This window comes from Centrocercus urophasianus, unplaced genomic scaffold (genome assembly GCF_019232065.1).
Source record: "Centrocercus urophasianus isolate 14NV4802_14NV808 unplaced genomic scaffold, USGS_Curo_1.0 seq_19, whole genome shotgun sequence".
Taxonomy (NCBI): domain Eukaryota; kingdom Metazoa; phylum Chordata; class Aves; order Galliformes; family Phasianidae; genus Centrocercus; species Centrocercus urophasianus.
In genome coordinates, this window is record NW_024884744.1 from 9,259,829 (window position 1) to 9,282,673 (window position 22,845).

The 22,845-nt window shown below is 47.4% G+C and overlaps 1 protein-coding gene across 5 annotated transcripts in view; it reads left to right on the forward strand.

The window, feature by feature from the left end:
* Nucleotides 1–22,845, forward strand: part of LOC122161492 (LIM domain containing preferred translocation partner in lipoma) — a 320,970-nt gene that overhangs the window by 9,798 nt on the left and 288,327 nt on the right. For all 5 annotated transcript variants that reach the window (XM_042820970.1, XM_042820969.1, XM_042820974.1 and 2 more), the window contains exon 2: nucleotides 11,446–11,551. The gene's annotated coding sequence lies outside the window, so the exon portion shown is untranslated. The remainder of the gene's footprint in view (nucleotides 1–11,445; nucleotides 11,552–22,845) is intronic.

The window sequence follows — 22,845 nt, forward strand, 5'->3', positions numbered from 1 at the left end:
AAGATAGAGACCTGGTAAGTATTGAAATGTATCTGCGGTGGAAAGGAGAGCAGCAGCTTCTGGCAGAGCAGCGCTGTATGTCTAGGATTTGCAGCGTGGTGCAAAGCAGTTCTGAGTCATGTAAGTCTAATTCTAAGTCACATAAGGCGCTGGTGGTTGTGCTATTGCAGGCAATTAGCGTGTATAATTCTTATCATGAAGTTGTTTGTGTCCATTTAGAAGATACTTGGGCTCTTTGCTGGGGAGCTCTGTTCCTGCAGTGCTCTTTGTGGTGGCCCCTGAGCTGCGCGCTCCTCTGTCTCATTCCTCAGCACTTAGTCACTGGAGGCCTTTGTGGGAGGGAGGGACACCCAAGAGTGATGTGTAACCTGATGCAAAGTCCCTGCCAGCAGGAATTTGGGTGGCTCATCAGCTGCAGCATGGCTTCTTGGAGCCTGCAGAAGACCTGCTGGCTGAGAGCACTCAAGGCAGCACCTCATACGTCCATCCTTGATTCAGACGGTGATATCTGGCAGGGGAGATAAGGCCACATGTGCAAATACAGAATGTGGGTTTAGGTCTCGGTCCAGCATTCACATCCATAAATAAGCCAGTTTCTTCCTTACGATAACTTTTGTGTGCACTTCACAAACACAAACCAGCTAATCACAGCAGATGTTTGGCAGCAGCCTGAGCTCATGAGGAAGTTAAATAGCATTGCACTTTTCTAGAGAGATGCCTGGGATCCAAGCAACACCTGTGAGAGGAGCATGTCTGAGCTGGGACACGTCCATGGCAGTGTGGGCGCAACGTTGCATAGCACTGCCTTGGTGACATCGGGCTGTACCAACCACTGAACTTCCTTCAGTTTTTCAGGGGGGAGGTGGGATTTAGACCTGGATATGCACATACACGCTTGGTTAAAACCCAATTAAAAGGAGGTAGCAGTGGATTTTGTTTGTTGCCTTGCCTTCTTCCAAAAACTCTTTGTTTTTCCCTACTTTTTAAGGGGAATTTGGGTGTTTGGCTAGTTTTTAAAGAGTATGAAGCTATGGCAAGGAATAAGGAAGGCTCTGTAAGTCAGTGTAGTCTCCAAGATCCATACCTATCTTCTTAATAAAATGCAGCTGCACAAGGGAAAAAGAATCATCCTCGTGGTGTATGGATTGTTAGTGCTCATCTGCAAAGAGCAGCATGACCTAAAGCAAGTTCCTGCTGCAACTGGATTTTTTTTGGTGGGTGCTTAGGAAGATGATCAGGATGTTTTAGATGTTTGGCTTTTGTGTTCAAAAAGAGCCCAGCGTTGTACTTGTTTCTCCCAGCTTCTATTTTGTGGTGATTTTTGCCCTGAGTTTCAGGCAGGATCATAAGGCTGCTGAGTGGAGTGTGAGGCATCAATGGGACAGTTCTGAATTACTGATAAATCGAGGACTTTTTGCAGGTGTTTCCTCACTCAGATCTTTCTCATTCTCTTCTAAATATGAATCACAGCTCAGGATATCAGCTTCTACTGTTCAGTATCCCGTGGAGAAGCCTCCAGTGTATTCTGGTGGCTGTGGACTGCTAATCTCCATCATTGTTCTGAACCTGCTCCTGGTGCTCCCTGTTTGCCAGGCACATGCATCTGACTCACCCTGTGCTTTCTGCAGTCACCACTGCCTGGCCTTTTTGTCTGCATTAGTTTAATTGACTGAGGCGCTTGCAGGAGAAGCTATTCATTCCCCTGGTAACTGTACTTGACAATCAGAAGTTATTCTTGGGGTGAATGACCAGTGTGGATTTGTTTTCCTTGGCTGCAGAGCCATAGCCCCTAATAGTTTCTCACTAATATGAGCCGAGGTTGACTTGGTTTGCCACTAATTAAAAGCCAAAAGGATATGCAGTCCTCTCTGCAATAATTACCCTCAGTGGGAAATGGAAGGGAGCTCTGCTTGCTTCCCACTTGTTTCCAGGCCCCTCTATTTCGCCATTTTATTCACACCAGCCATGATGCGTGGGGAGCTCATTCCCTTGACTAAAAGAGGGTCAGCTCTTACTGTCAGGGTTGCCACGAGTTCATGCTTGAATCCTTTCTCAGCTGAAAGTTGCTTCTGGATGAAAGGAAAAATAGGTATAAAGCATGCAGCTGTTAAAAATGTTATGAAACCTCAGAGCAATTTTTTTTTGGGGGGGGATTGGATTTTCTTGGTGGGAAGCTGTTAAAAGCAGGAGAGATATGTGTGTACCCCGTGTGCTGGAGCATGTTTAGCCTCTGTTTTTTTGGGGGGGGGGTTTAGAAAATAAGAAAAGGTTTTGACTACACTCATTACTGGGAACTCTGAATGCAGCAGCTGGAGTTCCTAGATAGTTTGGTTTCTATCAGTAATTGGTTTCAGATATGCATTAACTTTGATTCACACGTTGCTCTGGGCCCAATGGTGCAGTGAGAGATGCCTTCTCCTCCCTGCTCTCTCTCTGCGTGTGTCATTGAATGGGCTGGATAGCAGGGCAGCCACAGGAAGAGCCCCTTCTAGGGGTTGTGTGGGAGTGTCCAGTAGCACCACAGGGCTGAGGGCTGAAAGATGTCCGTGGACATCCCCTGTGATTGGACTGCAGGCAGCAAAGGCTCCCTGTCCCCACCATGACCTTGTGGTGGGCTTTTGGCCTCTGAGCACCTCAGGGATGCTATGAGTCTCCCTGGAACAGGCTTGGAGGCCAGAGCAGAATCAGCCCCATGAATAGTGCTTCTTGGGATGTCCAGGCTGGTGCTGGAAGCCCTGCTGGCGGTCCTCTCCTATGCTTTGCTGCTCATGGCACAAAAGCAGGCTGTGCTCTGCACTGGGTGTGTTCCCAGCATTGCTGTGATTGCAAGGAGCTGCAGAGCTGCTGTATCTTCTTAATCTGCCTGTTTCACAAGGCAGTATCTGACTGTGCCCTTAGTAACAGGTTTTTTAATGCAGATTGAGTCCCTTCTTTTAATTGACTAAGCAAAAAGTACTTGGAGAGGGGATGAACCCATGACCTTGAGATAAATAGTTTCTTATTGAGTCCCTGGGCCCCTAAACCACCCCCTCTTCTGAGAGTAGCGTAGTTTAATCAAAGGTCAGGGGTTTTGTCTTCTTTGAGAGCCTCAGCAAAAGAGGGCCAGGCTTGTGAGCTCTTCTTGCTCCTCCGTGACTGCAGTCATTCTTGTCCTGTCAAGTTCCCATTGAGCTCGCTGTGCTTGTTTTCTGTTCCTGGATGACGACTCTGTTGACCTTCTCTGGTCTCTGTGAATACTGATAAAGGCTGGGGATCAAGTCAGCTGTATTTCTGGGAGTTGTAACAGGATATATGGTGGCTGTGGGCAAATGGCTGCTGTTAGCCTCCGCAATGTGCAGTCTTGCTGGTTTCATAGGAAACTGTCTTCCCTTGCCAGCTCTTCCCTCGCAGATGTCTCCTGTTTCTGGGCTGAAGGCTGTGTGATATCTCTCAGTGCTGCATGGTCAGCCCTGTGACTGCTGGCTTGTGTGTGGCCTCTGCTCTCTGGCAGTGGTTGCTCACAGAGATGCTTTTTTCCTCTGTGACTTTATTCCTTGTGTCCTTCATGGGTGATGACCAGGCACGTGGCCATACCTCTTGTGATGGATGCAGTGTGAATCTTTCTCCTTCTTTTCACTGCAGCAGTTGCTACCTCGTGTGGAGCTGGTCTCACTTGTTGGCATGCTGGATGCCAGCTGATGTGGTGCTGTGCCACTTGAGTCTTTGAAAACATCAGCTGGCAAGTGTGATAGAGAGATCCTTGTCTCCAGAAGTTCCTTCCTATTTTTCTCCCTCACCACTTTTTTTTTGTTAACAAAAAGCAACAAACAAACCAATCGATGTGGTAAATTCAACGCTGGCTTCAGTGCCAGTGATGAAACTCCTGCTGACAAGCTCAGTATGGTAGAGTAGGAGTGGGTGAGGACAGGTATGACTGCAGTGTTACGCTGCCTGGTGCTCCTGTGAATCACACCAGCGAGATGGAAGAAGGTTGAAGAGACTTTCCTTGGTCTCAAAACGTTTCGCACCATGGTGTGATGTTGCACCCACACAGTGCTGGCATGTGAGACAAGTAGGCTGTGCTTCTCTGAAATACCGTGCTCAGGTACATCAGGCTGGAGAAAATTTGTGCAGCATTCTCTTGGAAGAAAATGGAGAATTAGTGGTCAAGGGATCTTTGCGCTGAGAAAATGTCAGTTACGTGGGCAGAATTGGGATCTCTGCCTGTGAATGCCAGTGAGGGAGCTGAGAGGTGCTGAGATATCTTAGGGATGTGGGTAGTGGTCATGGTGGCGATGGGTTGACAGTTGGATTAAATGAGTGGTCTTTTCCAATCTTTATGATTCTGTGAATTGATAACTTCACCATTCTGCAAACCAAAAGCCTCATTCTTTTCCTGGAGAAAGAGGAAGACAAAATGGACTGAGTTGTGCAGGTTCAGGAGTACAGCTGCTCTTTGTATTGAGCAAAGAACGAAGGAAATGTGCAAATCCAGTGTATCTACTTCTCTAGGTCAAGGTAAAATAGCACAGAGTGGCTGAAGACTTTTTGTTCTTAAATTTTAATCAGGAGAGGAAAAAAACCCTATTTTTTACTCCTTTGGCAGGAAGGTAAACGGCAGCATTCCCGTGGAAGCCTGTGAGGCCACTTCTGTTACATGGTGCTTTGGGCTTATTGGAGCTTGAACTTGAGCCCTATTTGCCCAGCTGGAAGACAGGAGTGCAGACGGAGCTGGTGCTGTGCAACCAGAGCATCACAGGTGTACGTGGGGACTCCTGTCCCTGCTGTCCCCACTGCTGTGTGATGCAATGGTGGCTCCCTGACTGACACGTAGGAGATGGGTGTGGAGCTGTGGCCGTGCAGGCAGGTGATCAGGCTGTAGTGTTAAGATAGATGCGTGTCTGACAGGCATGCAATGGGACGGTGGGTTCACAGGAGTGCTGAGCCAGGGGATTAGGATCACATTTCCTTTCCATTGTAACTCCATGACCTAAACTGATCTTCTCCCATTTTCCTTTTGGGGATATCACGGAGCACCTTATTTTAGCTGTTGATGCTGAGGCTCATGCAACCTGGGGTGGTGGGAGATGATGCTCTGATTTCCTTTTGGGGAGAAGAGGTGGACAGACACTGCTGCACTCCCCAGCCTCACATGGGGACTTGGGCTCTGTGGCAGCAGGGAGAAGTGCATTGTTACAGAGTGTGGCCTGAAAAACTGCCTCCAAAGGGTCTAACACAGTGAGAGACCTGCATTCTGACTGGAGCTGGGGTAATCTGAACTACAACAGTCTTTTTATAGATTTTCTATCTGTCTCAGTCATCATCTATAATGGAAGTAGTTGTACTTTCTCGTTCACAGGGTGGATGTGTCTACAGACACCTGTGTTCCTCCTAGTTTTGAAATGTAGTAAGAGTAGTTAGTAGGGCTCGTTAGGATTTCTCCAGATTTTGAGTCTATATTTGGTATAAGTGACTTTTTGTCAAGATTGAGTTTTCTGCAGGAAGTATCAGCTTGCAACTCAGTCCTAGTTCTGTAAAGCAAAAAAGTTCATTTTTCCTATTTTTACATCTGTGATGGTAACATTTGTTGAAAACAAACATGTTTTCATGAAAAGCACTCAGTGATAAGGCTGCTGATTGCCACACTTCCATTTTAACCTTTGCCCCTCTGCCCCATTGTTTTTTTTCCTCTTCGCTTTTCTTCTATTTCTAGAGAAAGAGGTTTACTCAGCCTCTTGATCCAGTCGTTTGGAAAGAAGGTTGGTGGAGCAACTACACTAAGAAATTGTTCTTTTTTTTTTCTTCTTAATATAATATATGTTATATTATATAGATAATATATAGATGTTGTAACTTCAGCTGAAAGTATTCCTTCCAAGTCTGAAACCATAGAATTTTGCTAGTAAGATGAAAATGAAAGAAGATAACTCATGCTCAGGCATCTGTGGAGATGGGGGTGAGGAGGGAATGGAAGGTTCTAAACCAGATGGAGAGATTTGCTGGTCCTACACTGCCTTTCTTTTTCAAACATTGTGATGGATTGTAATGCTTATAAGTGGGCATATATAATGCTTATAGCAGGGGGAGTCCAGCTGGCTGCCCAGTAGCTGTAGCAGCTCTCAAATAACCTGGCAGAAATTGGGTAAAATGAAAGCCTTGAACCACAGAGAGTCTCTGGTTGGCTCAGGGCTGTAAAGGTTGCATTTCCCAAGGGTTTAGTTGTGGTGTGACTCAAACAAGCCTGGGAAGAGGTGATTCTTACCCTCAAATTCTTGCCATTTAAATCCCAAATGGACGAAGGGAGATAGTACTTTATGATAACATTTAACTTCTGTTTTTGTTTATCGTAAGCAACACCACTGACACCAAATGGGCACAGAAATGCTGTCTCTGTGCTGTGGGATTTCAGCCTGAACATGAGCTGCAGGGACCCTGAGCTGAGACTGGGGGCAGCCGGATGCCTTCTGTCTCCAGCAGCTGGGATGCAGTGTTTGTCCTCTGCTTCCTTATGCACTTGGTCACTGTTGGTCTGACTTCAGGCTTGGGAGTCAGGCAGCTTTCTGCTGGGGCTGCCTAGTGAGACTGGGGGAAAAGAATGGCATTTTTTTGCTTTTGAATTGCAAAACATTATCCTTTGTTCGAAACCCGGCTCTGTGGTGCTCTTATACTGCATGAGAATGAAAGTGAAATCAATTATTCTTCTTTGATCAAGAAGCTGGGGTGCATTCAAGTGAGAAAGTGAACTGCCCCCCTTTTGCTCGAAGTCTCCCTGACGAGGCTTAGCAAAATGCAGACAGCAAATGGTGTGTGCAGGGGGGAATCAATGAGGCTGTTCTGAAAATCTTCCACTTCCAGGAATGCAAACGGGATGAGGCCAACAGCCTGTGCTTGAAAATATGGGGTCCAGTCCTGGTGTGTGTTACAGACCCATAAATCACAGCTGGCAGCGCGGGTGAACTGCTGAAAGGTCACTCCAGTGTAGGATCCATGGGCTCCCTGGCATGGGCACACGGATTCCTCTCATTCCTTAGCCATCCTTCTTTCCTTTCCATCTTTTTGTGTGTTTAATATAGCAGGGCTGTACTATGGCTTCTTCTGCTGCTGGATTGCTGTAGTGGAAATGCTAAGTCACAGGCTCAAACAGTGATGGAGCACCTGGTGGGAAAGCAGGGCCAGCCCAGGGAGCTCAGGTGCATGCAATGTACCTAAGTGACTGGAAGGGGTAGAGCCAGGATGCTCCCCTTTCCAGACCTCATTGAGGGGCCGGTGGGGGAGGTGAGGGCATCTCTTGCTGGAGATCCCTGCATACTTGAGGCCTTCTAAAGGTAAACAGTTCTTTTCTTTCATTTCTGTACCTGTGGCTACTGCACTTGGGCTTGTTCTCATTTGCTGTAGCCAAAGGCTTTGCCACCCTGCCATTATCATCCCATTATAGCATTACAGTTGCCACCCCTACGCTGTTGCCCAAGTGCCCCAACTGGGAGCCATTGGGGCGCTGCAGGGACAGCTGCACGCAGCTTCCTTGTCTACTGCTGAAATGCGTCATGCCTGAGTAACTTCCCATGTGTTTTAATACTGTAGTCTATCTGAGGAAGCTGGATCCAGCCCCACTGTGCCAGAAGGAGCATGCTAGAATAGTCTCTCCTGCCCTGCAGCCTGAAGGTTTGCTGTTCAGTTGCTGCTAACTCCTCCCATCACAGCTGATGCTGGCAGTTCCTTCTGCAACCAGAACCAGGGGTTTGGAAGTGATAAGTCCCATGATTGCTTATTTTGACACGTGTGGTGGTGGCAGATTTGCAGACAGCTCATGGCTGAGGACAATTAAAAAAAAAAAAAAAAAAAAAAAGGACATGTGCTTCCTTGTAGATCAAAACTAAAGATTTGCATGGCATGCTTCTTGCTTTACACCATCACAGGATCTGGCCTCCGAGTAAAAGCAGCAGCTGGGCCCATTGGTTTGTTGGTGTGTGTATTGATGAATTTCTGAGCAGGTGCTGCTGCTGGCAGTGCTGAAGAGCAGCAAAAAGGAAATGTCTCCAGCTTTAGTTATCTTGCATGATCTTTGTGTTAGATAGCTTCAGCAATGTTCTTTTGAATCGAGCAGTTTAATAAATGAAACCTGAGAAGCACAGGAACAAGTAAACACAGAAAGCTGATAGGGATCCTGCAGGCATCAGTGTCCTGTGTTAACAAGATGGGTCTGTGTCTCAGGGCAGGTGTTCAGGTGCAGAGCTTCCTGTGCATATAACCTGAGTTTTAAGTCAGTGTAAGACTCCAAGCTGAGATTTTCGTAGGAAGGATCTTGTTGTCCTAACTGTGCCGTGCGTGGGGAGCTTAGGTAGCTTTGCCAGTGATGGTCAGAACTGCTGGAGCAGAGGAAATAACTTGAGATTTCTGAGCTGGCGACTTTGGCCAGCAAACAACAAATATTAGAACTGTGTGGGAAAGACATAAAAATGCATACGTCAAAGCAGTACAGGCTTTTAAGTGTTTTTCATTTAAAATGAAAAGGTCAGATTGAGTGGGGCTGTCATGTGGGGACCTGTACGTGTACCTGCCAGCCCTCCAGGAGCAGACCCCTGTCAGGCCGTGCTGGTGGCTGACTCTCTGAACTTGTCAGTGCTTGAAAACTGGCAACCAGAGCAGTTACAACTCCAATTTTCCTTGCAGTGCTCAGGCTGATACTGAGCTTCCCAATGTGAGGCTGCTTTATCCCAGCTGTATTGGTGATCAGGCTGCAGCTTCTGCAAGTATAGCAGTATTGATTTAAGGAAACAATAGTAGGAATTGAACTCTGGGTACTTTTGCAAGACTTTGAAGCGTAAACCAGATTTAAAGGTAGATCAGTAAACAGGAAGCCTTGCTTTATGTATTGTTCTTGTGCTTTAAATGAATGTGTTTCTTATCGTGAGATGTTGTGATCTGTGCTATCAGTGGCACAGCAGTGGTGTCAGCAGTAGTGCACGAGCTGCTGCTGGTCATCGCATCTCAGGATTTTGCACTTAGATCTCTTTCAGCTTTGTATCTTTCAGTTGGGATGGCTTTAGAACTTCTGAGCGGTTTTTTTTTGTGAACTGTACCTTAAATTTAGCTATCTGGGGGGTAAAAAGAAGGAAATGCTTCTTCTTTTAATAAGTCCCTGTTACGGTACTTTGTTCAGGGGCTGCTCAGTGCTTTGACTGTGCCGACTGATTCCTGCTGTTTGGCTTTGCTTTAAAATGCTTTTGAATGACAAACTGCCAATTGAAATGCTCGAGAGTGCATTAAAATAAGTGGTCTGTACTGCACTACACATAAAAATAGAGTTTCACGTGTGTGCACATCCATGTGTCTGGACTGGGAAGTCTGTCCCTGCAGCTGCTGCTCTGAAGGCATGAGCACACTGCTGTGTTGGGTTCTGCCAGATGGGAACTGTGTTCTGCTGAGCTGTGTTACCGGAGGGACTTTCTCCTGTTACCTCTTGCAGTGTTGTAATTGCATTCTGGAATCTTTTGGTGCGGGATCATAATCAGAATTAGACACGTGCTGACCGCTGAGCATCCACTGTGGTAAGCTAGAGAAGGGGCTGGAGTCGTGTAAAGCAAAAAGATGTCTGTTAGTGGTATTTCTGCTGCAAAAGCAGCTGAACATTCCCCACAGAGGTTGCTGGGAGAAGTGGGAAACCCAGAGGTGTCTCCTAGGGTTGGTCTTCAGAAGTATTTCCCTGGGCACTGCAGCAGAGCGAAGACTTGTGTTGACCAGTGATCACTGGGGCTTGTCTGTGCGTTGTGCTCTTCTCCTGAGCCAAGGTGGGGATGGGCATGGCTGAGGACCCATGTCAGAGAGAGGGGCAGGTGCTTCTTTGGGACAGGGTGCTGCCCTGTGGCCCCACATCAGCTCTGGGATATGGGCAGCCTTGAGCTCAGGTGAGCTGAGGCAGGAAGGAGTGGGTTTGCTGCAAGCCTGTGGCCGTGCAGTGGGATAACTGATGGGGACAGCCACAGCAGGGAGAAGAGGGTGTGGGTCAGTGAGCTGAGTCTGCTGGCATCCTGTAACTGATCTGATAAATATTTCTTGAGTTAAACTGGCTGGAAGACAAGTCTGAGCCAAGGTCTTCTAAACACAGGTTGGATCCCAAGAATATTGTTTTACCTGGAGCTCCCAGAGGTGCTGTTGTGGATTGAATTGAAACAGTGTTGGAACCAGAGGGGAATGTTGTTGTCTTCTGCCTTTGCAGATAAGACCGAAGGGCATATTGCCAGGAGCCTGTGGGAAGGACCTAAATTGTATATAACTCTACATCATTTTAAAATGAAAAGTAAACTTGCACAACCATAATATTTGCTTATACTTGTCTCTTCCATGACGGATGAAGAGAAATTGCTCCATGGCTGAATTCAGCAGCAATAAAACTGTGCAGTAACTCATCTAAAATTTCTGAACCCTGTGGTGAGTGGGAGAGGCCACTGCTATCTCTGGCCCCATTTGTCCTCACTGCACCAGAAGGCAGCGCTGAGGCTCTCAGGGACTTCTGTACCTGCCCTACCCACACATGGGCCCTGTAGGCTGGCTGCTAACACAGGGTCCGTGGGGGTGAGCTGGGGAGGTGCCAGGGGTCAGGTTGGACATCAGTGTGCTCTTGTGGCATTGGTATGATGGAGATGTACCACTGCTCGCAGACCTGGATTGTGAGCCACCTGTTGTGTTCTGCTGTATGTTGTTGGTAGACCTGTGGGCTCATACATCCTTAGGAGCGATTCAGGTAAAGCAAGCACGAGCCTGAACTGAGCATTTCCATCATTATGGCAGCAAAAAGCAGTAGTTTTTTTTGTGTTGAGATGTAATAATGAAGTGATCCTGCACTTGTCATCAGCAGGGATGGGGATGTCAGAGTGCTGGGGTTGTGGCTGGAATGAGATGCTGGGCAGGGGCAGGAAGGAGTGTGCGGTTCAGATGCTGCCTGTCTCTGTGGATCCACTCAGCAGCATGTCCTGGGGTCATGCATGCAGGGTGCCACTTGTGTGGCTTGGCCTCTCTGCTCTACCAGCATCTGCTGCACAGGGAAACACAGCAGCAACTCGGTTAGAGTAACAGCAAATCCTATGAGCTTTGAAACAGGAATAATACCTCCTACCTCCTGTGTTGGCTCAAAGGACAGATTTAAGCTGTTTCTTGCATTTTGTGCTTCATTTTATGCCTTGCATCCCTACCTTTACAAATTGTCACATCTTGTTACATTCCTAGTGTGGCACCTTAGAGCTCGGTGGTTAGAGGTGGTGATGTTTGGTTTCATGGGGCATAGAGGGTGGCTGCTGTAAAGCAGTCCAGAAGTATGAAGACTTCAGTCTGAAAAAGCTGGGGAAGGAAAATGCTCCGTTTCCCAGAAGTTGTGTGGGTTAAGTTGCAAGTTTTAGAGAAGAGCCGTCGGAAGCCCACCCGGCACACATCACATGGTAACTCTCTCTCTCTCTCTCTCTCTCTTCACAGGGCTGTGAAAGAAACCCAAAGTCGTGACTCTGGCAGCACCCTGCGTGCCTCCAGAAGCCCCGCTCCGAGTTCATCCCACCAGCAAGGCTGTGCAGCGCGGGAGCCGGTATGTACCCACATGTCACAGCCGTATGGGGTGACTTCTCAGAAGGATTTGTGGCTTTTTATGACAGTAGCGTATTGTTTGTGACTCTTTTAGGGGAGAAAAGTCTTTTAACCGAGTGTGGAGGAGTTGGGATCACTAGAAAATGGGGTAGAATGGTGATTTCCTTGTGCTGTTTGCTCAGTGGGAGCTGTGAGAGAAAGGGCTCAGCACCAGCAAGAAGCTGTGAGTGTTGAGGCTGCAGATACACTGTGCTGCTTGGTGTGTTGTGTGGCAGCACACGTTCATAGGTGGTGGTTGGGTGTGCTGACAAATGCATGCATAAGAAATGCATGTAGACATGTATATACATACATGGGTGCAGTACAGATCTGGGCACATGGAACCAAGGATGTGCAGCACATATGTCATACATGCTGCGTGCTGGCATGTGAGAGCTTGAGGGGGTATATACCAAATGTCTGTATATACTATATATGGCAATAAGGAATGCATTTGCATTCACATTCTCTTTTTTTTTCTTTTTCTGTCTCTTCTGTGTCTCTGTGAAGCTGTTGCAAAGCTACCAGATTCAACCTCCTGGGGAGCCTTTCTGGCCAAGGTTTTACAAGCCAGCACCTGCTTTGCCTGCTTTACTTTCTATATTTATTCCCTTGCACCTGGTTTTTCATCTTTGCCTGCAAAGTGGAACTGTCCCAAACGTTTGTGTTAACTTTTGGCTGTGCAGGACTTCAGCTTGCAAGTCCTAAGCCTGCTTTTGTGCTTTTTGTGGGAGGGGATGTAGGTGTATGTATCTCTGTGATGCTGCAGCAGTCCCCGTGCTACATCTGTTGTACAAGTTGTGCTTTCAGCCTCTTTGAGGCATTTTTATGAATCAAATATTCTGGGAATCCTGCTTTTGTAATACTATTTTAAGGAAATTGGTCACACCTGACCCATTGTCCAAGTAATAACGAGCTGTGCTGCTTTGCAGGAGCCCTTGGATTAGATTTTATTCCCAGACCCCTGTGCTTTTACTTTTACCCTGGAGGGTTGGGAGTATGGCAGAGAGGGACTGGTGGTGCAGCTGAGAGCTCACTGATTCAGCTGTGGTGGCACACAGATGTGTCCAAATGACAAATCACTCTGTCATTTGGAGTGAAAGGTGCTCTTAAACAACGCCACTGACTCAGCTCATGCTTAGGTACCAATGTTTAAGCATAAGAGCAAGACGAGTCATAATGCCGCTTCAATTGGAACCCGAAGAGACATCGTAATGCCACACAGAGGGTCTGCAATCAGCAGACGCCGCTGGAGGGAACACACATCCTTAATCCTGGATGCTGGGTTGTTGTTGTGCCCCATCCTTGGCAGTGTCCCCTTGGGGCTGCAGCACTTTCTCCCAAGCTCTGGGCACAGAAGGGCTGCACTGGGCTGCCTGCCAGGAGCCAGGAGCTGCCTTGTCCTCGTGTTCTCGGTCCCCGTGCCCCCAGCCCCTCTAACAGCGATATTCATTTTTGGCATAGGAGTCCTGCTAAGGTCACACAGCCAGGCTTCAGCCCCAGGAGCCATAAAGCATACCTCGCCTGACCCATGTGCAAAGGCAGCAATAGTTAACAGCCTTCCCTGGGGTTTCATTTCCCTGTCCCCAGTGTGTGCCATTGCTGCCTGCATTCCTCTCTGGTTCGGTAAGCCCTATGCCTCTTGAGCTGACACAGCTGATATTTCCCCTGCTGGCAGGGCAGGCGAGGTAGTGGCATTTAACTGTTAAGGAGATCCTGGCTTCAATAGTGCTGTGGGAGCCAGGAGCAGTAGGGATTGGTGCATTCCCAGGATGGATTTTTTTGTTCCCTTCCTTACCTTCCTTCTGCTTCATCCTGCTGCTTCTCCTGGCACTGACGATACCTAGGAATTGTTTTTTATGATGGGCTGTAAATGTCTAAGTTGGCAGAACTTTCCCAGGCACATTTACAACCCATCTCACCATGGTTTTTGGAGCATCTTTCGCCCTGGTGGCTGCAGTGCTCAAAAAATTTCCATTTCTGACCATGGAGGACGTCCTTCCTGCTGGCTACGTGGGACACATGGCTCTGGGGAAAGGTTTTAGGGGGTTTAACAAGCATAACTGATTAGCTGCCCACAGAGCATTGGTCCCAGCCTGCATTTTGGGAATGCAGTGCGCTGGCATTGCCTGGCTGTGGCACTCAGTGTCACTTGAGCTGTTGGCTGTTCAGAGCTGCCTCTACAACCGTCTGTAAGGACGTGTGCCGTGCTGCCTTGTAAGGTTTACTTTTTGCAGTGGAAGTGACAGATGACCGAGTTAAATGTTTTATTTCAAAAGAGAGAAAGCTTTGTTTTCTTGTGATGCTCAGGTTTAGATGTTTCCTGTCACCTGTGGTGTCAGGGACTAAACTCACACTGTCTTGGGCCCTGACCCCTGTTGCTGGAAGTAAACGTGCAGCTACTGTTACTGCGGGATTTTGGCTTCTCCTGCAGTTTGTGCTTTGGTATCAGTGAAAGCCAGATGTGCCGTAATGACACTTTTTTTTTTTTTTTTTTTTTTTCACTGCTTTTTGTGGCCATACATGGGCAGAGTCAGCTCTGGAATTCCTTTCCTACAAAATCAATAGTATCTTGTGGGTGGTGCTGGGGAATCACTCTGGTAGCACTGCCTAGGCAGCCTGTTCCCCTAGCAAACGTCCCAATTTGCACATTCCTCAGTGCTGTGTTCCTGGCTGCAACTACTGGGAGGCTGCTGGGGCAGAGGGGCTGGGAAGGTTTTGCTGTGCTGGTGGGTGCATTCCCCTCCTGCTGGGCTGCAGGTTGGCACAGGGCAGCTGTGGGAGGGTGGGAGAGGGCCATGCTGTGTCTGATGGTGGGAGCGAATAGGTTTTGTGTGAGGGTGGGCTCTGCCCTGGAAGCAAAATGTCTGCCTTCCCACATTGCTGCACAGGCTGAGTGTGCTGTTGGAGTGGAGAAGTATGGTGTTAATCTGCTTCTGTCTGCCATGGCATCCCCGTGTTGTGCATCTCTGCCCAGGCAGCAGTGAGGCTTTTCTCTTGAAGACTGGGGCCTCCTTGTTGGGACAGAGAGGTTTTTGATTACAGGCTGGAAGAATGGCTTTCGGATCTAGGGATGCTGTTGTCCTGAAGCTCTTTTTAGATGCAGGAGATCTTTGCACGTTTGGGACGTGTTCCTCTCCATAGGGTCAACTATGTGCTTTTTGTAAAGAACTGACTGACTGAGTCAGATGAGGAGAGTGTTTCCCTGTCCCAGTTGAGCAGCAGGATCAGGACCTCAAGGCCATGTGCAGTCCTGATTGTGCTTTACTGGCCGGGTTGGCCTGATGCCCCTCTCAGATGGGACTGGTTACTGGGTCTTGTCTTTTCTGATCATGAACAGAGACTAAATTTGCCTATTGGGTTTTCTGGTAAGGTAAGGGATGAGAGGAACATTTCCAATAGCAATTGTAGATGAAGGATGATGCATCCTGGACCTGCCCCTGTTGTGTCTCTCTATTCATCCCTGGAAGGGGACAAAATTGTCACACACTGAGCCAGGAGCAGCGTAAGGCAGGATGCGGCAGCGACACGCAGCACCAGGTTCAGACTGCACTTGGGTCAGCAATGGTGATGTGCTCAGTATTCGGAATTCAGGTTCAAGAGGGGCAAGTCGTCCCAGTGCCAAAGCCAGACAAAGAAGGGTGATTTTTTTGACATCCTTCGGAGTTTTGATCTCCATATTTGGAAATGTTTACCCATTGCTCTGATCTATTGCAAGGGAGGGGAGGTGACTCAGGGTCTGGTGGAAGCAGGATTTGAATTCCTTTAGTAAAGGGTTTTTTTTTTTTTTTTCTTTTCGTTCTTGTTTTGGAAGCTTCTTGTGGTCACTTTTCAGTTCTCTTTTGCTGCTGGACCTTGTTCCAAACTTGATCTGCGCGAGAGGGAAGCGAATTAGTGCAGGAGCTTGCCTGGATGCTGGTAAGTGCATCATTGCTGCTTTAGTGAGCGACCTGGGGTTTTTTGTTTCGTTTAGTGGGATTGCATCAACGTGCGTGCGTGGCTGCTGGTGGAGGCAGGCATGCGGATCAGCAGTCAGCAGAAACTGACCCAGCAAAGCCTTCTGTAGCAGGGAAAGGGAACTTAGTGGCTTGGGCTCAAAGGCAAAGTGTTTCTCCAGGCCTAGGTATAAAGATAATGTAAGCTCCCATTCAGTCATGCTCTTCTTGTTTCTGGATAACGCAGTGAGGCAGCGAAGCAGTGTAGAGTTAAATGGCTATATATGCATGTGGTCAGCAAGTAAAATATAGCTTAAGAAAGATCTCTGTCTCATGAGCGAGTGTGCGTGTTAAAAAGGCTGTGTAACACGTAGATATATTTATTTCAAATGTTAATATTTAACTGTCCTGTTAGAGAACTGGAGAAGTTTAGCATCTTTAACTGGATGAAGGAAAAGTGTATGGCTTCTCCTGTTACTCTTTATTTTTCCCTAGTGAGAAGTTTTTTCTCCATCTGATACCGCAGCTGTCTGCTTCTCTTCATTTTTTTCCCCCTTTCCTTTCTCCTTCCTGAAAGGAAACTGCGGCTCATCCAGAAAGTCAGGGATACAGGAGAACCTGGAGCATGCTTGGCTTCCTGTTTTATTCATGGCAACTAAAGCCACGCTCAGGAATCTGCAGTGGAGATCCACCGCTGCATTCCTCTTGTCATTTGGAGCATGTAACACGGACAGAGAGCTTTTAGTGGCAGCTCTGGGGGCTGCCTAGCAGAGAGCCCTGTGCCTCAGACACCATTACTGCACCTCATCCTGTGCTTGGGAAGGGCTGCTGCTGAAATACGACGTGTAGTTCCTCTGCTGGTTAGTGGTGCTTGTGTCTCTTTTGCTGACTGGTGTTTTTAGGCTGATTCAAACTTGTTACCATACTCTCCTGATTTTAAGCTTTAGTCCTCTTAGTTTTTTTTTTTTTTTTTTTTTTAAATTATTATTGTTTTTTTTTTTTTTTTACACCTTTGTTTTTCTTTTGCCCTTTTAAGTGGGGATGAATACTTGTTAAGAGGTTCGATTTTCCTGGGGATGTGGATCAGAACTTTTGGATGCATAACTGGGCATTTGTTGCTCTGTGCTAGAAGTGTTTGGCATAATTTGCACAAGGGTAGGATGTGAGCTGAAGAGCATTCTTTCGCAGAAGGTGGCGGAGGAATTGCTGGGGAGTATTCCTGCAGACAGGATGGGTTTGGAGCCTGCAGACTTCAGTTGCATTTTAATCCTTGTTTCAACAAGCTACTTGGATTACTGCATCTTTTGGGATCAATTTGCTGTGCTGGGCTTCGTTCTCGTGCCAACAGAACCACAGAATCATTAAGATTGAAGAAGCCCACTAAGATCACCTAGCCCAACCCATCCTCACCGTGCCCACTGACCACATCCCTCAGTGCCACATCTCCATGATTCTCAAACACCTCCAGGGATGGTGACTCTCCCACTTTCCCTGGGCAGCCTGTGCCAGTGCATCACCACTTTTTCTAGGAAGAAACTTCCCAATACCAAACTTGCACCTCCCCTGGTGAAAACTTAAGGCAGTTTCCTCTTTTCCAGTCACTTTCACCTGGGAGAAGAGGCTGACCCCCACCTTGCCACAACCTTCTGTCAGGTTGCTGTAGAGAGCAATAAGGTCTTCCCTGAGCCTCCTCTTCTGCAGACTGAACCATCCCATCTCCCTCCCATTGTGCTCCAGACATTTTACAGCTGCTGCTCCTCTCTAGACATGCTTCAGGACCTCAATGTCTTTTTGTACTGAGGGGGCCAAACTACTGCTGCCCAAAGGCATTCACAACCTGAGCAGAGAGAGGAAGTGATGGGCTGGATAATGGGCTTCTGGGGCTGTGTATGGGGCTGTGCAGCATGCAAGGCCAAACCTGGAGACCTGCTGAAGGAATCTTGCTTCCTTGGCTGTGTGTGACAATGTGGTGAGCCAAGGTCCGTCACTCCATGTGCACTGCGCTTTGCCCTTGTGTGCCTCTGCACAGTGCTTCCAGCTCGGCCCCATGTCGGTAGCATTGGGTTGTGGCATGTCCAGGCTTTGCCAGCTGCTTGTAGCCCAGCTTGGTGTTTGGGGGCAGCACTGCAGGACTGGAAGTGATGCTGTTCTGTTCCCCTCGCAGTCTCTCCCTTTCTGCGCTTGTTGGAAGACCAGGATGAATGGTGCAAGGCCCAGTGGGTGATGGAACTCAGGGCCATGCACTGGGGCTGGTAATCTCCTGTCTGGAACCTTCCCCGTGAGACGTCTCCGTTGGATGGATCCGAAGGCTGAGTGTCCCTGTGGATGCTGGGCCCAGGGCTGGAAGCACAGCTACCGGTGTTCTCCCTCTGGTGTTTCTTTGGGACCTGGGCAGATCAAATGATTGCTGATGCTAACCAGGATCTGCAGCGGATGAGCAGGAAGGATTTTCTTCTGCTTCAGGAATGGAGCCATTAAGGGCTGACTTGTAAACTAATACAACTCTGTAAAGATTTTTTTTCTCCTTCAGCTTGGCACCCTGTAAACACTCAAGCCTGAGAAGCTTTCCATGGCTTCCATGGAACTCAAGCACTTTTAGAGAGCTCCACGCCTGTGTTTCTTAAACCTCTTGTAATGATGCATTAAATGCAGACGACTTGCTTTAGCTTCCAAGTAAGCAGGGTTGGTTCACTGCCCATCCTTCAGCCTGGCTGTTGCATCACATTATCACAGCACAACTCACCAGGCTGGCACCACGTATGATATGGCAGTTAGTGACACTGTTGCTGTGTGACCCATTGGTGTGCACTAAGGGCTGGGTGCACCTGTCCCACAGCAGGTAAGGTCTGCCCCAGGTAACATGGGAATAGCACATGTGGGCAAGGAGACAAGGTTATACATAGATGCCTCTACCTGTCTGATGCTTTGCAGAAGTTTCAGAGCACTGGAACCCTGAAATATGTCTGCAGGTAGAGGGAAGCTGTGTTTTTCTGGTGGGTGCAGCTGTAGAAACTGAGGCACCATGTGGCAAGTATGGGACAAGTTCAAATCTCCTGATTCCATGTGGCTGTTGATGTTCAGCTCCTGCAGCAGGCATTTTACAACCGTTTGCTGAATAGTGATGTTAAGCTCATTTCTCTTACTCTAATAAAACCATACCTTTCTGGGCAAGAAGCATTTCTACATCAGTTGCTTTAAGGTAAACCAAGTCATCTTGAGTATTTCATAAAGGTGATGTATGTTGGCAATATGTGACACGACCTCAACATGCATCATTATTCTGGAGTTTCCAGATGGCACTTTACCTAATTGTGCTGCTGCTCCTTAGTATCTGAGCAGAGTGCAGTCTTCTAAGAAATGTCTGTGGTTATTAGCTTTATAATGCACATTCCTGTGTAACAGCTGTTGCAAGCAGCAGGAGGCCTTACTCTTGGCCTCATTCTTCAGTCAACTTTGAGGGAAATTCACTCCTGTGCACCAGGTATTTGCATTTGGGGTGAGATCTCTCAAATGAGAAAAACCTGTTTGCCTCTGGTGAGTGTGTCAGTTCAAGGACTTGCATACCCAGGAGGAACAAATGAGTTGCTCCTGCTTCCTTACTGGCTAACTGTGCATAGGGCTCCCCAGTTCCCTGATGTGGGGGGTGACTGCATTTTAAAGACATTTCAGGTTTTGGAAGTGTGGCTGCCTGCAGCAGAGAGGGAAGGAGTTCTTGTGCTGTGCTGTCTCACACTCCTACTGTGAAAATATCACACGGACCTGTCCCAGAGAAGCTGTCTGTTTTGGCAGCTCCTTCCCTCCTACATGCTCGTTCTTCAGGTAAATCTCTTATCTCTGCCAGCCATTCCCCCTTCCTCCCTGAAAAGTCATTATCATCTCTTGAAATTAAGGAAAAGACAGGAGGAGGGAATAAAAGGATGTTGAGAAGTAGAAAACAATCAATTAAATAGTACATAGCATGTAATTTTCCTTGGAAACTTACCATGAAATTGAGGAGCACTTTAACAACTAGTAATTTAAATTGCATTTGAACACTGCTAATGGGTTGTTTGCATGGGAATTTTGGTCATTTCACAGCAGGCCCTTGTCTTTGGTACCCCTTCACTCACTTAAAAGAATAGAAATAAATAAAAGCCATTGTCCTGTAGATAAATGGTCCAACTGTTGCTGGTAAAAGGTGATACTGTAAGATCTCGTTACTTTCAGGACTGTTTGCTTCATTAGTGTCAGCTTATCCAGTGTTAAATTCAAGGGAATTAATTAGTTTTGATCTGAAGAAGCTTGCAGGGCTTGCTATTGCTGAAAGGCAGGAAAATGACATTATCCCTGCTGTACTTAAACCTGTTGGAGGTAGAATGGCTGCAGGAGCTGCTCCAGGCTGACGTGGGATCTGTAAGCTGTCCTGTGGAGGACCCCACTCATCGGAGTCCTCCCTGTCCCCACACTGTGACCCTAGCATGGGGCTGGGGCTGGCCTGGGAACGCAGGCCACGTCTCTGTCACTCAGAACAAATCACAACAGCCTTTTGTGAGCTGATCCCAAAGGGAACAACAGCGAGGTGTGGATCAGCTGTAGCTTCGGGATGTTCTTATGGAACTTAGGGTTGTTTTTGTAATGTTTAGTGCTCTCTTCCTCCACTATACTGTTTAAACACCAGCGATTTTCAGCAAAACATGGTATATTGTGTGCTGTTTTGCCACTGGTTTTAGTGGGAACGGGCCTTATGGCAAGGCAGAGGCAAGTTTCTTGTCGCCTGTTGCTGAATGAACATCTCGTTTGCAGAGCAGGGTTTTTGCAAATCCGTGGGCATAGCTAACATATGGAAGGGGGTTCCAGTATAAAAACAAATCTGGCCTTCTGTTTCTGGATGTGTAGGCTGTTTCTTAGAAGATGGAACCTTTCAAATCTGTCCCTGCAAACGTGGCTGTTAAGTTCTTCTATTTCAGAGAAGCAAGGCAGCTGTCTGCACTTAGATAAGCTATAAAAAGGCAATATTTTCCCAAAATGGCTTTTTAAGCTCTACCTGCTAGACAGCTCAGCCAACATGGGTTCAGCAGGAGCGTGCCTACCACTGCCCTTCTATGCATGAGACTGTGAACAATGTGAGAACTTCTGGGCAAGTATCCAGGGCAGCACTAAGCATCAGCCCTTCAGTCTCTCTTAGGGAAGGCTGCTGCACAGAGAACTGCTTTCAGGCAGCTCTCCCTTTGCTCTGTTGGTTTGATTGTTCTTACAGGATGTTGTAAGGGGAGATACAGATTGGCTATAAGGAAGAGGTTTTTTGTGATACGGGTGGTGAGGCACTGGCACAGGCTGCTCACAGAGGTGGTGGGTGCCCTGTCCCTGGTGGCACTCATGGTCAGTGGGACCAAGCTCTGAGCACTGATGGAGCTGTGGGTGTCTCTGTTCATTGCAGGGCATTTGGACCAGATGACCTTGAAGTGCTCCTTCCAATTCAAATGATTCCATGACTAGGTTCTGTGTTTAGAAAACAACTGCTTTAACTTCAGTTTTTAATGTTATTTGCGTCTTTCTTGTTGCTGCCTTGCCTGCAATGGCCATCTCCTTTTAACTGCAGGATGCTTTTAGTGTTCTCCCTCCAAGTGATTTACTTGAATGTGTTTCTGTTTGCTGTGCAGTCTAAGGATGGCTAAGTTGAGATGAAATTGATAACAAAAAATGTTATTTTTCCTAAGGGTAAGGATGAGGTTCTTAATAGTATAACAGACTTCTTATTGATACTTCCCAACACAGATGCTATCCACAGTTCTTTTAGTTATCAGCTAGTTATCTGCAGAAACATGAGTGCAGAAGGCTCTATCAGGTAATCTCTCTGTTGAAACTGTTGGGACTGAGGGGGATGTGGCTTCTGAGTGGGTGAGTGAAGAATATTTTAAGCTGGGGGTTGTGAAGGTCAGCATTTGGGGGGGGGGGGGATGATGGAGGTGGTGACCTTGTGTGGGCTGGAGACTGTTGGGGGAAGGCAGGGGGAGGCCCACGCGGTGCAGAGGGGCCAGAGAGCAGCAACATGTGGTGTTGGGAAACTTCAGACAGCTCAGGTTCTGCTGAGATAAGGAACCAGCTGATAGCACCAACCCAGTGAGCTGTCTAGCAAGTACTCTTGCCTTTTTTTTTTTAATTAGTTGAATAAGCATCTTAATGATTCTTGCAAACTGCTGCACCCACTGCACAAATCCCCTATCATGTGTGGGTGTTGTTGTCAAACAGACAGCAGCTTCAGTGCTCAGTACTGACATGGAAGAGTTAAATGTTCTTTTTCTTGGTGCATGGGTCTCTTGGTCCCTTTGTGGTCCCTCTTGGTGCCTTTTGTATTGTGCCTAACCCTGCCTTCTCCTTGACAGGTTTTTCCATATCAGCATTCCTCTCCCCAAAGCAGAGACACTTGGCTGGTAAAAGTCAATATATATTTGGTAGCTACTCCTTCACTATCTGTGTGTTTGCCAGTACCAAAACCCACTGAAGACTGGAGGTGTCTGGGGTTTGAAATAATCCCAGTGTGTTATTTCTGGCTGTCTTCTCCCCTTGTTAGTGCATGCAATGCTGCCACAAGTTTCTGTGTGTCTCGTGGTTGGAGCTTATGAGTGAGCAGTGCAGGTAAAGGCCCTTTGTTTGTCCACCTCCCTTTCTCAACCATTTTTGAAGAATGCTGATAAAATTTAAGTAATAGCCTTGTAGCTGAGAGATAAGGAAGAAAAAGTCTTAAGTGCTGATTAGTTTGCTGTGGAGGGAACGCAAACACCGAGGGAGCTCGGTGGAGGGAACTGACACTGAGCTACCCTGGAATGCTGAGACTGCTTATTTATCATTTACCCACCTCATAAAAGCTTTAATGGTGGAGTAGAAGCCGGTTCTTTTCCTTAAGAGTCTGCAATCCAAGATGGACAAACATGCACTTGAGGGCTGGGTGAGGGAGGGCTGGAGATAGAAATCTAGATAAAGGGGTTACTAGAAGAAAAAGACTTCGGAGGTGGGAAGTATGGCTGATGGGAAGGGTATTTAATGTGCTAGAGTGGATAGACAGAGGAGGGTGAATGGGTATGGAAGGAGGTGAGAAGACCTGAAAGGAAATAAGGTTGAAGAGGAGGGCAGAAAATGAGAAAAGCTGTGGGAGGAAAAAAGAGCAGTGAGGCAGCTGTGGGAGGGGACACTGTGGGATGCTGTAGATGAGAGTCAAGATGACCTTAACTTTTCTTTTTTTGTGTGTTAAAAGTTATGCTGTAACTCAGCTACTGGTATTAGTCATCTCTCAGTGTATAAAGTACCAGTTTCTACCTTGAATGGAGAGTGTTGGTCTCATCTG